The following is a 14439-nucleotide window of genomic DNA, read 5'->3' on the forward strand; positions in this document are numbered from 1 at the left end:
ACCCATGGCACTGTAGCTAATCTCCCCGGGCCTGGACGGAAGAGAAAAATTGATGAAAGGTGCCAACACAGGATAGTCCAGATGATGGATAAGCAGCCCCAAACGAGTTCCAAAGCAATTCAAGCTGTCCTGCAGGATCAGGGAGCATCATTGTCAGCACAAACTATCCATCAACATTTAAATGAAATGACTTCCAGCGGCTCCGTAGGACGTTGAGGACGCTCTCTGGGTGAGGGCTAGCCCCGCGACTTTGTTAGCCACTAGAACAGCAAAAAATCAGCTTTCTAGCGGTGAAGAACCTTCCCCCCCGGAAGAAGAGGGGGAAGCGAGCAGCCAGGTGCAGGGTAGAGCTCCGTAAGAGCCCTAGAATTAATTCTGGGGCTCGAAAGGTGTGAGCTCCCCAAGAACCTGGGAAAGCTCCAAAGCCGGGACGCCTCTGCCAGAAGGCAGAGCAAAACGCCACGTCCACCCCTGCTACCAATTGATACAAAGTGAAAATTGAAGCAGGCAGAATAAAGACAGGAGACTACATAATTGCAGGTACTTATACTTTAATTCCTTTGAACATTGTTTCTTTTCGAGCCTCTAACAGCGGAGCTGGAGTGGAAAGGGAGGGGAAGATGGCGCTGGCTCGTTAAGACAAAGAGACAAAAGTGAAAGTTAAGAAGAAAGTTGTTACAGACTTGTTAACTCATTAATGCCTATCAGTTAACAACTCCGCTTAAAACTTTTTGGATTTAATCTTATATCTTGGACTTTGGGAATCAAAAGTTAAAGATTTTAAAGATTTTCTGATTTTTCCTCACTGGCCATAAGAACTTTAAGAACTGTTTCTGAGACTGTGTGATTTTAAAATGGCTTCAAAGCAGACAAAATTGGTGCTGCCTAAAGCAGGGAGTGCGGGAAGTTCCCCAGCTCAAACTAGCAGGTTGCAAACTTTATTGCCTCCGGCAGATACACAAGCTCAATTACAACCACAATTGCAACCACAAGCACAAATGCTAACACTTGAGATGTTTCAGGAAGCCATGAAAGAAATTAAAGAAGGTTTTAAAGAGGACATTGCATTTGCATTTAAAGGAGTCTCAGAACAAATGGAAGAAATGAAGGACATAATTAAGACAAGAAATCAACATATAAGGGAGGATATAGTTCTTGCACTCCAGGGACTGGCAAAACATGTTAGTCATGTAGAAGATAGAATTGATTGAACAATAGGTTGTTCAAGCCAATGAGATTTTAGATGGTAAAGTTGAGGAATCACAAACTAAGATTGACAAAACAGAAGCTGAAATGTTGTTGACGCAATACAAGATGATGGAATTTGCTGTGAGAATAAGAGGCTTGAAAGAAAATCCTAAGGAAAATTTGAAAGAGATTTTTGAAGATGCTCTGGCACAGTTTATAGGAGTGCCCAGAGGTGAACTTGAATGGCAAATGGACCGGATCTATTGTGTTAATTCATTGGTAGCTAGACAAAGGAAATTACCAAGAGATGTTGTGATTTACTTTGTCACCAGAAGGATTAGAAATGAGATTTTACAAGCTGCCTATAAAAATAAGTTGCAAGTGGTAGGACAAGAAGTTGCAGTATTTAAAGAAATACCACCCAAAATGCTGAAATCCAAGAAAGAGTATGCTTTTCTGGCAGATGAGCTGAGGAATCGACAGATACAATACAGATGGGAAGTCCCAGTTGGATTATCGGTGGACTATGCAGGAGAGCGATATCGTCTCAATACAATATGCAAAGCAAGAGATTTTTATAGTAACATACTAAAGGCTGGACAACCACCAGTGCCAGGAGTTAAAAAAAGCAAGAGAGGTGACAGAGGGAAGGAAAGTGGACCTGCAGAAGCAATTGGAAGGCAGAGCTATGAGTATGCAGGAGGAGGTACTGCAACTTTCAAGTGCTGTCCAAGCATGGGATATAGCTGAAAAACAAGAAGAAGGCAAAGATCAAAGACAAATCAGAGCAGCTACTAAACGTAAAGTTGAAGAGTTAAAAAAGTTACAAGAGCAGGCTTTATCACAAGAAGTGAATACTGGTGCAGAAGCTGTGGGAGGGGCGAGACCCAAAAGAAAATTCCAAGAGGATTATCAAGCGGTTCTCGCCAAGCTTCGAGAATCTGAGGATGGCTTCTAGGTTTTTAACCTGGAATGTTAATGGTTTAAACTCACCACAAAAAAGGAAGAAAATATTTCACCACTTGAGACAATTTAAAAATGAAATAATATGCCTGCAGGAAACACATATAAGGACAACTGATCAAAAATATTTAATAAATACAAAATTGGGAACACATTTTGTTGCATCAGCCCCAGAAAAAAAGAATGGAATAGTGATCTACTTGAAAAGAGATTTGACGGCTAAATTAGTTGAGGCAGATCAACAAGGAAGATTCCTGGCAATTTGAGATAATGATAGAAGGAAAGAAAACACTCTTATTGGGGATATATGCTCCTAACCAACAACAAGAGAAATTTTATAAGTTGATACATACAAAATTACTACATTGGGATTATAATTCATGTATATTGATGGGAGATTGGAACGGAGTGATAGACCCTGGTATTGATAAGATAAGAAAAGAATAGTACAATCTACTAAATTGCGATCCAGACTGCCTAAGACTTTTTTTGATATGATGGAGGATATGGAATTCAGAGACATTTGGCGTGAACGGAACTATAGAGAACAAGATTTTACATTTTTTTCAGATAGACATCAATCCTTTTCAAGAATTGATTTTATATTAATTACAAATGATTTTTTTTCCAGGGTAAAGAAGATAAAGATTTGTCCCAGAATTTTAACTGATCATAGTCCAGTTTGGATGGAACTGGGGTGTGGGGAAAGATCTAGGAGATCTTGGCGGTTAAATGAAAACCTTTTCAGATATGAGAAAAACGTAATAGAATGTAAAAAACTAATGAAGGACTTTTTTGTTTTTAATATGAACAAGGGAACATCTATGGATATGGGATGGGATGCTAGTAAAGCATACATGAGAGGAGTTTTGATAAATATGAATAATGCATATAGGCGTAGACAAGTGGAAAAAAGGAGGGAATTAGAAGAAGAGATCAAGAAAAAAGAAAGTGTTAATTGATAACCCAGGGGATAAGAAAATCAAAGAAGAGATCAGTCTATTACGTGGGCAATTTAATATGATGCTTTCAGACCAAGTGGCAACCAATCTACAATATGCTAAACATAATACTTTTTGTAATGCAAATAAACCAGGTAGATGGTTGGCATACATGCTGAGGAAAAAACAAAAATCTCGTACCATAGAGAAAATAGAGTACAAAGGTAAAGAGGTGTATCACCAAAATATGATTAAAAAGGCATTTTTAGAATTTTATGCAAGACTGTATACTGCAGACAAAATACAAGGTGCAGAGATAGAGACATATCTGGATAGACAGAATATTCCTATAGTTACAGAGGAACAAAGAGAACGGTTAAACCAATTAATAACAGAGGAGGAAATCCTCTCAGCAATTAAACAGTTAAAAACTGGTAAGGCTCCTGGCACGGATGGATTAACAGCTGTGTATTATAAATATTTACAACTGGAGATGGTTGTACCTCTTAAAGAATTATTTAATAGAATTCAGTTGGGTGAAGGGGTACCACCTTCATGGAAAACAGCTTTTATTTCGTTAATTCCAAAAGAAGATCAAAATTTGACACATCCCAAAAATTATAGACCCATATCATTATTGAATACAGATTATAAAATATTTGCTAAGATATTGGCAAATAGGTTAATGCTAGTAATGCAAAAAATGATTCATGCTGACCAAACTGGTTTCATACAAGGTAGACAAATGAAAAATAATGTAAGACAAATTGTTGACATTGGAATATTTGGAAAGGAATAACCAAATCCCTGCGGTGCTTATATTTTTGGATGTGGAAAAAGCTTTTGATCGATTAGATTGGCAATTTTTATTGAGAGTGGTTAATAGGATGCAATTTGGAAATTGCTTTATGCAGTCCATAAAAGCAATATGTCAGGAACAGACAGCTCAGATAATTATTAATGGCAGTTTGACAGAAACTTTTAAAATTGAAAAAGGTACGAGGCAGGGATGTCCCTTATCGCCATTATTATTTATATTAACTTTTGAATTGTTGCTAAACAAAATACGTAATATAGATGAGATAAAGGGAATCAAAGTTAGAGACTATGAATATAAGGTACGGGCATTTGCAGATGATTTGGTTATGACCTTAACTCATCCAGTGGAATCAGCAAAGGTTTTGATGGATATAATAAAACAGTATGGCCAAGTATCTGGGTTTAAGATAAACATTGGAAAAACAAAGATGATAGTTAAAAATATGACAACAAATCAAAAAGAGGAGTTACAAAGGGTAACGGGATGTGAAATAGTTAAAAAAGTTAAGTACTTAGGAGTTTATATTGCATCTTCTAATGGTAAATTGTATAAGCATAATTATGAACTGATATGGCATAAAATACAAGTTGAAATGGATAAATGGAAAAAATTACAACTGTCCTTGTTGGGTAGAATAGCAGTTATAAAAATGAATGTTTTACCTAGGTTTTTATTCCTCTTTCAAATGATACCAATACTGAAAAAGGATGCCAACCTTGAAGAATGGCAGAAAGGTATTAATAAGTTCGTATGGCAAGATAAGAAACCAAGGATAAAACTGAAAATAATGCAGGACATACAAGAAAGAGGAGGATTGAAAATGCCAAATTTAAAATTGTACTATAAAGCAGCTGTTTTATCAGCAATTAGTGATTGGATTAATCTAACAAATGGAAGGATATTGAATATTGAAGGGCATGACCTGGTCTATGGTTGGCATGCTTATTTAGTGTATGAAAAAAGGGTGGATAGAGCATTTACGAGTCATATATTGAGAAATGCTTTATTGCATGTCTGGAAGAAATATCAATATAAGTTAAATGAAAAGATACCTATATGGACAGCACCCAGGCACGCAATAGAGAATACGAGTATAGAAAGTAGACAGGATGTAATTACATATAAAGATATTCTCATTATGGAGGGAGTTATATTAAAATTAAAACCTGTGAATGTGTTGAAAGAGGAGAAAATAACTCAAACTTGGTTTCAATATGTACAATTACAAGCCAGATGGAGAAAAGACCAGAAAACTGGTGTTATACGAAGTGATGAAAATTTAATTAAACAAATTAGAGACCAAAGCCCAATGCACATAAAAAGATTGTATAATATATTGATAGAGATGGACTCGGAAACAGAGTTAGTTAAGGACTGTATGATAAAATGGGCACAGAATTTTGAACAGCCAATAATGATGGAAACGTGGGAAAAAATATGGGTGACAAATGTGAAATTTACCAAAGTGCAAAATTTAAGGGAGAACTTTTATAAAATGTTTTATAGATGGCATCTAGACCCAAAAAAGTTATCTCGTATGTATCCGAATGTACAACCAAAATGTTGGAGATGTAATTGTGAGGGTGCCACTTATTTTCACATTTGGTGGACATGTAAAAAGGTTAAAGCGTTTTGGATTAAAATTTGGTGGATTTTACAAAATATTCTTAAAAAGATGCTGAAATTTACACCACAGCTGTTTCTGCTGGGTATAGTTACGGATTGTACAGTTATAGAGACTAAATTGATTTTGAACTTAATAACTGCAGCAAGACTGTTGGTGGCACAATATTGGAAAAAGCAAGATTTACCTACAATCCAAGAGTGGACAATGAAAGTTACAAACCTAGCGGAAATGGCAAAAATCTCGGCGTACTTGAAGGATCATTCAAATGAAAGATATTTAAGAGACTGGAGAAGATGGATAGATTATATTCAAAATAAATACCGGAATAAGAAATTGCAGATAGGTTATGAATGATTATATAGATATTTGGTGTGTCTTTAAGTAATAAAGCTAGGCAGGTGATTAGGGAATTGAAGGAACAAGAGATGTGGAATGTTATAATTATTTAGACTAGGATTGATTATGATTGTTGAAGGTTATACCCTGTAATTTGTTCTGAGAAGAGGAGGGGGGAGGGGGGAGGTTGAGGTAGGGAAGGGGGGGGATATGTAAACTTTTTGTAAAACTTTTCAATAAAAAGAAAAACATTTAAATGAAATGAAACGCTATGGCAGGAGACCCAGGAGGACCCCACTGCTGACACAGAGACATAAAAAAGCAAGACTACAGTTTGCCAACATGTACTTGAGTAAGCCAAAATCCTTCTGGGCAAACGTCTTGTGGACAGATGAGACCAAGATAGAGCTTTTTTGTAAAGCACATCATTCTACTGTTTACCACAAACAGAATGAGGCCTACAAAGAAAAGAACACAGTACCTACAGTGAAATATGGTGGAGGTTCACTGATGTTTTGGGGTTGTTTTGCTGCCTCTGGCACTGAGTGCCTTGAATGTGTGCAAGGCATCATGAAATCTGAGGATTACCAACGGATTTTGGGTTGCAGTGTAGAGCCCAGTGTCAGAAAGCTGGATTTGCATCAAAAATCTTGGGTCTTCCAACAGGACAATGACCCCAAACATACGGCAAAAAGCACCCAGAAATGGATGGCAACAAAGCACTGGAGAGTTCTGAAGTGGCCAGCAATGAGTCCAGATCTCAATCCCATTGAACACCTGTGGAGAGATTGCTGTTGGGAAGAGGCGCCCTTCCAATAAGAGAGACCTGGAGCAGTTTGCAAAGGAAGAGTGGTCCAAAATTCCGGGTGAGAAGTGTAAGAAGCTTATTGATGGTTATCGGAAGCGACTGATTTCAGTTATTTATTCCAAAGGGTGTGCAACCAAATATTAAGTAAAGGGTGCCAATGATTTTGTCCAGCCCATTTTTGGAGCTTTGTGTGACATTATGTCCAATTTGCTTTCCCCCCCCTTTTTTTGGTTTTGTTCCAGTACACACAAAGGGAATAAACATGTGTATAGCAAAACATGTGTTACTGCAATACTTTTCTGTGAGAAATACTTAATTTTCTGGAAAAATTTCAGGGGTGCCAACATTTACGGCCATGACTGTAGGTATATAAAAACATGCCCATAGTTGAATGCAACGTTGTGTCAAAATTTGAAAGCAATTGGTGAAGAACTTTCGGAGATGTGTGGTTATGTACAAATGGACATTTACATTTTTATTTATATAGATTTATGTTCTGCTTTTCTTCTGACAATCATTGGCATCTTCATGATAATTGTGTAATATACCAGATGGAGCACTTCTGTAAAATTATATCGAAAGCACTGCATAACTATATTTTACAGTAACTTTTATAAGCTAAAGTTATCTATTACATAAAGGAAAAGAGTTATCATTGTCATGATGGGTATCCTCTTCCACCTATACTTTTTTCAACAATTTTTATGAGATGTAATTCTGTAGTAAAATAGAAAATTAAATCAGCTATCCTCTCAACAAATCCAGTACAATGGATATGATGAGATATCCAAATTTTAAAAGCTTCCTGTAACCCCCAACCTAGATATTTCTCCAATCTCTCCACAGGTTTGGAGCAGAGGTGGTATTCAGCCGGTTTGCACCTGTTCAGGGGAACCACTGGCCACGCCCCCGAACCGGTCACCCGGTCCCTGCTTGCTCACCCTGACCACCCAATGCTCGCTTGCCCCGCCACTGTTTGCAGAATCTAGCCACGTACTTCTGCTCACCGCTGCTGGCAAAGGTAAGGCTGAAGGGCATGGGCCGGCGGGTGGGTGGGGTAGGGCGAGCTGGGGGACGGGTGATACCAGCGGCGGGTGAACCGATGCACGTGGGGAGGGAGGAGAGCATGTGTTTCCCCAAGCCAGCCTGGCCTGCAAGGGAAGCACACAGCAGATCGTGGCACCAGAGCCCTTCCCATGTGTTTCCCCCAGCCGGCCTAGCCTGCGAGGGAAGCACGAGGGAGATCCTAGCTGCAGCTTACTCATGAGCAACATTGGCCAGGAGAGGCAGGGAGAAAGGCCAATGGTGCACAGGAGTAAACTGAGGCTCCTAAGGGGGGAGGGTCGAGCCTCCCCACTCACAACATCTTCGCGTGAGGGCATCACTGGCAGATGTTTCCTGCATCAGGAGGTCCGTGCTCTTCCTGCTGCTGCTCGGCCTCCTTGATGCATGGAGGCAGGAGGCAAAAAACATAGAAAACCTCAGTCACATGACTGTGTGGGATGTTGTAACTGGTCATAAATGTGCGTGTTTGTGTGGTGCGCGTGTACGTGCACGTGCGCGCATGCACACATGGCTGTCAAAACTCCAAAAACAGGTCAAGTAGCTCTGGAGAGGTCAGTCATAAATTTGAACATTTGCTAAGCATCCGGCCATTAAGCAAGGACCACTTGTATTTGGTTTGCCTTAAGGGTTCAGAGCTGTATGGAATCTGCTTTCCTTTAACCCCTTTGGGGGATTGCAAAAGGTCCAGATGAAGGAATCCTCGTAGGGGGAACTAGGATCATGACCACCTAGCCACACCCACCCAGTCACATGACCATCTAGTCATGTGACCACTAAGCCACGCCCATACAGTCACATGTCCAAACTACGCCCGCCCAGTCACATGACTACCAAGCTACGCACACAGAACCGGTAGTAAAAAATTTTGAATACCACCACTGGTTTGGAGCATATTTAAAAAACTTCAGAGCAAAAGAAGTAGTCCTCTCTAATATCACAATATCATGATGATAATTTTTCAACATGCACAATATCATGATATCAGAGGATATATTATATACAATTATATGGAATGTCATTATAAAGTAAGCACTGATCCAATGTCACTTAGGAATGTGTAGCAGATAAACTTAAATATTACCTCATTAAATGAGCAGCTACATAGAATGTCCAGAAGATTAAGGGAATTAACATCTTGGGCTGCATGGCCCTAGAAGTTTTATGAAATTAAGTTTTTTATTTTTTACGAACATATCATATCAACGTGTAAACAGTGTGGCCCCTGGGTGTCAAACATTCTAATATAAATAAAACTAGTAAAATTAATCATAATTATTAGACTCAATCAACTTATATATTTCTAATAATGATACACAATTATAATAAGTTGCAATCTGTCATTATTCAATTATTCCATGTTTTCTCTTATTGTTACTTTTGTTTTATTATATAAAGGAGCATACACTAATATTCCCCCTTCTCTTATTTCTATCACTTTTAATCATATCACCTTTTAGTTAAAAAATATTTTCTTTCTATCCTACCTAACTTCTACTCATGTCACCCTACCTAAAAAAAAAGAAGAGAGAGAAAAAAGAAAAAGTAAATCAAAACAACAACAGAGAAGAAAAATCATCTATCCATTGTGCCTTGCCCACTTCAATACTTTAATTGCAATGCTTTTTTTTTTTTAACTTGCCTCCCAAATTCCTCTCCTGAAGCTCTATCTCTGTCAGAATCTGCTTCTTGGCTATTCGATCTAGGTATTTCTCCTACCTCTACCCTCTTCCACTACCTAGTTCTCAAAATTTCTGCCCAGGCCCCTATCTCTCTTTCAAACGTCTCTTCCAAATCTCTTAATACATTTTCCCCCTGGTTTAATTCATCAATCACTGTTATTCCCATTGTCTCCTCTTTGTCTTCTTCTTCCTTCGTTTCTTCTGCTGACTCCTCCCTTTCCTGGGCATCTTGTTCTTTACTCATCATCCCTCGTATGGCATTTTCCATTTTTTCCATAATCTCCTTAAATCCTTTCTCCATGGTGTCTTTTGTGTTTTGAAAGAGTAACGCCATCTCCTTCAAAATTCCACCAATTTCTGCCTCATAAAGCATCTTGCTTTATTTTTAAAAAATTCAACTTTTGTCCAACAATCCAGTCCTTAAGAGTGCACTAGTCCTAGTTCTTCATATCCCATAGGTAAACCGTCAGTTCCATTTAGATAATCCGAAATTATCCAAAGCCTCTTTACATCCCCTTTACAGGTTCAATCTTCTAGCATAACATTCAGCGGCCCCTTTAGTTAAGAAAACCTACTTATATTTGGGTCTCCAGTAGTCATAGGGTAGTTAAAAGTAATCCAATAGATATTTTAATAGTCCTTCATGTAGATATTCCCAGGCTTGTAATTTTTCCTTTCATCAGCAGGTGGCACTCTCAGCTTAAATTTCAGTATTGCCACTAATCAAGTGTTCTTTTAGTCGTAGAACAATTATAAAAGCAGAATAAGTTTTGTTAGTAAATTATTCCAGCATTTTAAAATGCCTTCCCAGTACCACGTCTTCCCAATTTTCTGTATATTTCAAAGTTTGTTATTTTTCTCTCCTACGCCCCTCTGGTAGTTTCTCAGAATGCTCAGACACCACTGTGTCTGAAGGCGCCGCGACGTCAACCAGAACAGAAGTTATATGAAATTATTGAGTTATTGTGTTTGTTACAGTGTACCACAATATCATAGTATATCTGATACGTTTTGCTCATAAAATCCTGTTCTCTGTAAATCCTCTATTTTTTAAATTGGTTGACCAGAAGGATAAAAGGCCATTTGAGTTATATTTGGTCATTGGTGTCACACAGAGTATGATTAATTAAGTTGCAAGATACAAAAAATCCTAATGGTATAGTGACTTTAAGGGTAAAGCAGGATTTAAATGCTTCAGATATATTGTACTAGTTGTACAGATGTGTCCATTTATTAGTACTTGCCCAAAAGGGCTGTGCAATTTTTTTCAAAAGAGGTTATTTGGAAACTAGAGGAGCATGTATACTAACTGGTAAAACAGCCATATTTTGCAACTTAGTAGCTGTTTTAGCTATCTCTGGAAGCTTATGCATATACAGCTACTTCACTCAGCTGGGAAAAAATACAGAGTGATTTAAGATAGACAGAAACAAAGTATCAGTCCAACACAGGTTGGCTGAATGCCCATAGAGATAGTCCTTGCTTACAACTTGTTCTTTAATGACCAAAGTTACAATGGCCTCAGAAAGGATGCTTTACAGTCCATTAAAGCACTTCCGACCATAGTGAAATATCACACTTATCCTTCTTCCCCACAATCACATGACAACATTTCAGGTTGTTTGTTTTTAAAACTGTTTGGGAAGTATCTTTTGGTCATATGATTGCTATTTACAATCTTCTTTGCTGGCTTCCCCAGAAAGTCAGTGGGGAAACCAGCAGGGAAGGTTGCAAGCTGCTGCCTTCTGTCAGCTGGAAAGTTGGTGAACAGCATTATTCTGAAGGCTAGGAAGATTTATAGGTTTTAGAATGATGGCATTCACTACCTTTCCTGCACTCTTCTGTTCTGAAGGCTATAAAGATGTCTAACCTTCAGAATGACTATGTTTGGTAGCTTTGTAGCTAGTGAACTTGATCATTCATATAATAGCGTGGAAGGCCCCTTCTCCAAATTACATAATTTGGAGAAGGAGCCATTCAATGATCATAAGAATGAGATCCATCTGCTGGATGACACAGCATGGCTTTGTAGGAAAACCATGTCTTCATCAGCTGGGTGCACCTGCAGCTGCAGAAAAAGGCAACAGTAAGGAGACCTAGGCATAATAGGGTGGGAAGAAGACCTTCTCCCCAGCACTATGCTTAACAACCCATGCAATCACTTAATGACCACAGCTGGGAGAGTTGGGATTGCAATCATTAAGCAGAATGGTCATGTGGGCATCTTGCTTTATGACCACTTTGCTCAATAATAGGGATTCTGGTTCCAACTGAACCTGTACTCTGCCTTAGACTATGACTTTAAATTTTCTGTCTGAGAACTTACTTATAAATTCTATTGTTATTGTTTCACTTCATTTATGAATAATGGGTGCTAATCATCTTTATTACATTACAGCCTTTTTTGGACAATGCTTTTTTGTACGTTACAAATTTATAATGAGAATATTCATTAATGACAACTGTCATTAAAAAGAATAATATGTCAATCCAACAAGACACACTTATTCTGCATCTTCATATATGCAAGTTCAATAATGGCCTGGACAGTTCATGATGGATTTATATTAAGTTAGGTAAATAGTTGTTTATAAAACCACAGTGTTTCTCTTTTCATTAAGAATGTAATTTGATGAATATGTTGCGTGTGTGTGTGTGTGTGTGTGTGGTACATAATTAATTATAATATACAGACAGAAGGAAGGACAAAGTATGTCACTAAACTTTTTTCAATAAAATATCAACTTACATTTAATCATTATTATAATAAGGATATTTGTTGTGTTTTTCATCATTTTGCATGCTCTCTCTACACACACACACACACACACACACACACACAAACTGTGAGATTTATTTTAATGATATATTGCTCTGGTTCACTTGTTCTCCAATTCGCAGCTTGGAGAATCCAAAGCTTTGGGTAGTTCAGTAGTTGGGTAGCCTACACTGAGTGTGTTCCTTTAAGAGATTTCTCTTCAGACACGCCCACTTGCTCAACAGAGTCCCAGTTTAGTTCACTCAGTTGAGCCTGTGACACTGTCTGAATTTTTCTCCATATTTCTCTACTAAACTGTTCCTGAAGCTTTGGATTCTCTTCATAATTTTCTGCATTTTTGTTGGATTAATTTTCTCTCTTCGATTGGTTGGCCAGGGGTGAGTTTGCCTGCCACCTCAGGCAGGCTGTCTGGGACTTTTTACCTTCTCCGGGGCCCTGGCCACTTATCTGAATCCCCGTTCCACTTTATAGCCGCTGGCGTGTGGGTAGGTTTCCCGGCCTGCCGGTAACACCGCCCCCGCCCCTTGGACTTAATCTCGGACATTAGCGGCTTGAGATCGTTGCCCTGCTCCCAGCGGCACTTTCTCATTAAAATTTGATCTGGTGGCTGGCGCTGGGATCGCTTCTGAACGATCGCACGCCTGGGAAGCACAGGGACAGCGCCGCAACTTCCCCTTGCCGATACTTCAATCAGCAGCCTCAATTTGAAACCGCAAGCGGTTTTTCACAGCTCTAGTCGTCCCATGCAGCGCTGGAAGTTCTTCTGAGGCTTCAGCTGCTTTTCTCAATCGTTGGCTTCCCTCCTCGTCCTCTTGCTTCTGGGCAGCGGCGCTAGGAGCCTTTGACATTTTCGCGCTCCTTTTCGCCCGCCTCAGCGCTCAGAGCCGCCATTTGTGACAGTTCACGCCAGATTGCCTGTCCCTCCGGCGAGCCTCCTTTAATCCTCCCTACAGCTGGGCACCTCGCCTCCACCATCAGGGGAGGCGATAAGCAAAGGAATCCCTGCCAGGAAAAAATCATCTATTCTTCTGCAGCCCTCCCCTGAAGCCATTCCCTCCACCCTGGTGCAAGGAAGTCAACGGCTGTTTTTTCTGCCCAGCAACTGCCTTGCGCATGCGCAGTTGGCTGCTGGAAGCCAAAAGCCTCCTGCTGGCAATTTCTTGTGCTTATGACATTGCCTCTGTGTTATAACTGTTAGAGTTCTTAGTTCTCCCATTGTTCTCTTTGGACTTACCTGCTGTGCTTCCTTTGGTTCTTCTACTGTAATCATCTGTTTATACCTTAAAAAAAAAAAAAAAAAGAACCTGATTAATTCACATTCAGTTATAAATATTAATTAAAAAAATAAAAATAAAATAAAATAATAATAATATTATTAACGTCCAACCTTACATCCAGTTGTCCTACATTGGCTCTCATCATGGCGGAACGTGAACTCTCTTCTGAACTGGAAGATCTTCAGAGTTCCCCAGAACGTCGCCCAGAGCAGAAAAGACAGCGTAAGACGTCTCGCAAACGTTCTTCGCACACATCATCTGAGGCCCCATCTTCTAAGAAGTCCAGGTCCACGTCCGCCGCAGTCAAGGATGCTTCCAGGAGGCACAGGGCTCTGGAACGACAATTTGAGAAGGCTCGCAAACAGTCAGAAAAAGCTTCGTGCTCTAATTTACCAGTCTCCCTTTCTCCTGTGGCGGAAGTAAGCGATCAGTCCTTCCATCGAGACGATCCAATACCACTGCAGCCTTTGTTTCAACAACCTAGCATGGATTGTTCTTCTGGAGCAATTCCGGCCCATTGCACGGGTCCGGTGGATCTCTCCTGCAACACATCCCATTCTCGTAGGGCCCAGCCGGAGGCAACATTTACCCCCACGGCCGCTGGCTTGCGTGCCACGGGACCGGTCCAACCACCACCTTGCCCTTATGACATTCAGCAAATCATCTCAGAGACGGTATCCCGTACTCTGGCAGCAAATTCTCAACATCCAGGGCAATATGCTACCTGGATTCAACCACGATATCCTCCACCGATGCATCCATCTCGGTCCTCCCAGCAGGCCTCCTGCCAGTATTTCCCCATGACTCAGGGGAGTACTTCACACCCAGACCTTGGACGTGGTGAGGAGTCGTCCTCGGAGGAGGACGAGGCAGACCTATTAGATATGGAATTATCCGATGATGCCGACATGCCACCAGAAAAGCCGGCTTTCTTGGGGCTCTTTAGGCCCTCATTA

General features: G+C 39.8%; 1 protein-coding gene across 2 annotated transcripts in view; it reads left to right on the forward strand.

Moving 5' to 3' along the window:
* RAI2 (retinoic acid induced 2) overlaps nt 1-14439 on the forward strand; it is a 98232-nt gene that overhangs the window by 40545 nt on the left and 43248 nt on the right. For both annotated transcript variants that reach the window (XM_070943785.1, XM_070943786.1), the window contains exon 2: nt 7530-7704. The gene's annotated coding sequence lies outside the window, so the exon portion shown is untranslated. The remainder of the gene's footprint in view (nt 1-7529; nt 7705-14439) is intronic.

Source organism: Pituophis catenifer, unplaced genomic scaffold (genome assembly GCF_029215685.1).
Source record: "Pituophis catenifer annectens isolate HBS135680 unplaced genomic scaffold, rPitCat1.0.hap2 SCAF_4, whole genome shotgun sequence".
Lineage (NCBI taxonomy): Eukaryota > Metazoa > Chordata > Lepidosauria > Squamata > Colubridae > Pituophis > Pituophis catenifer.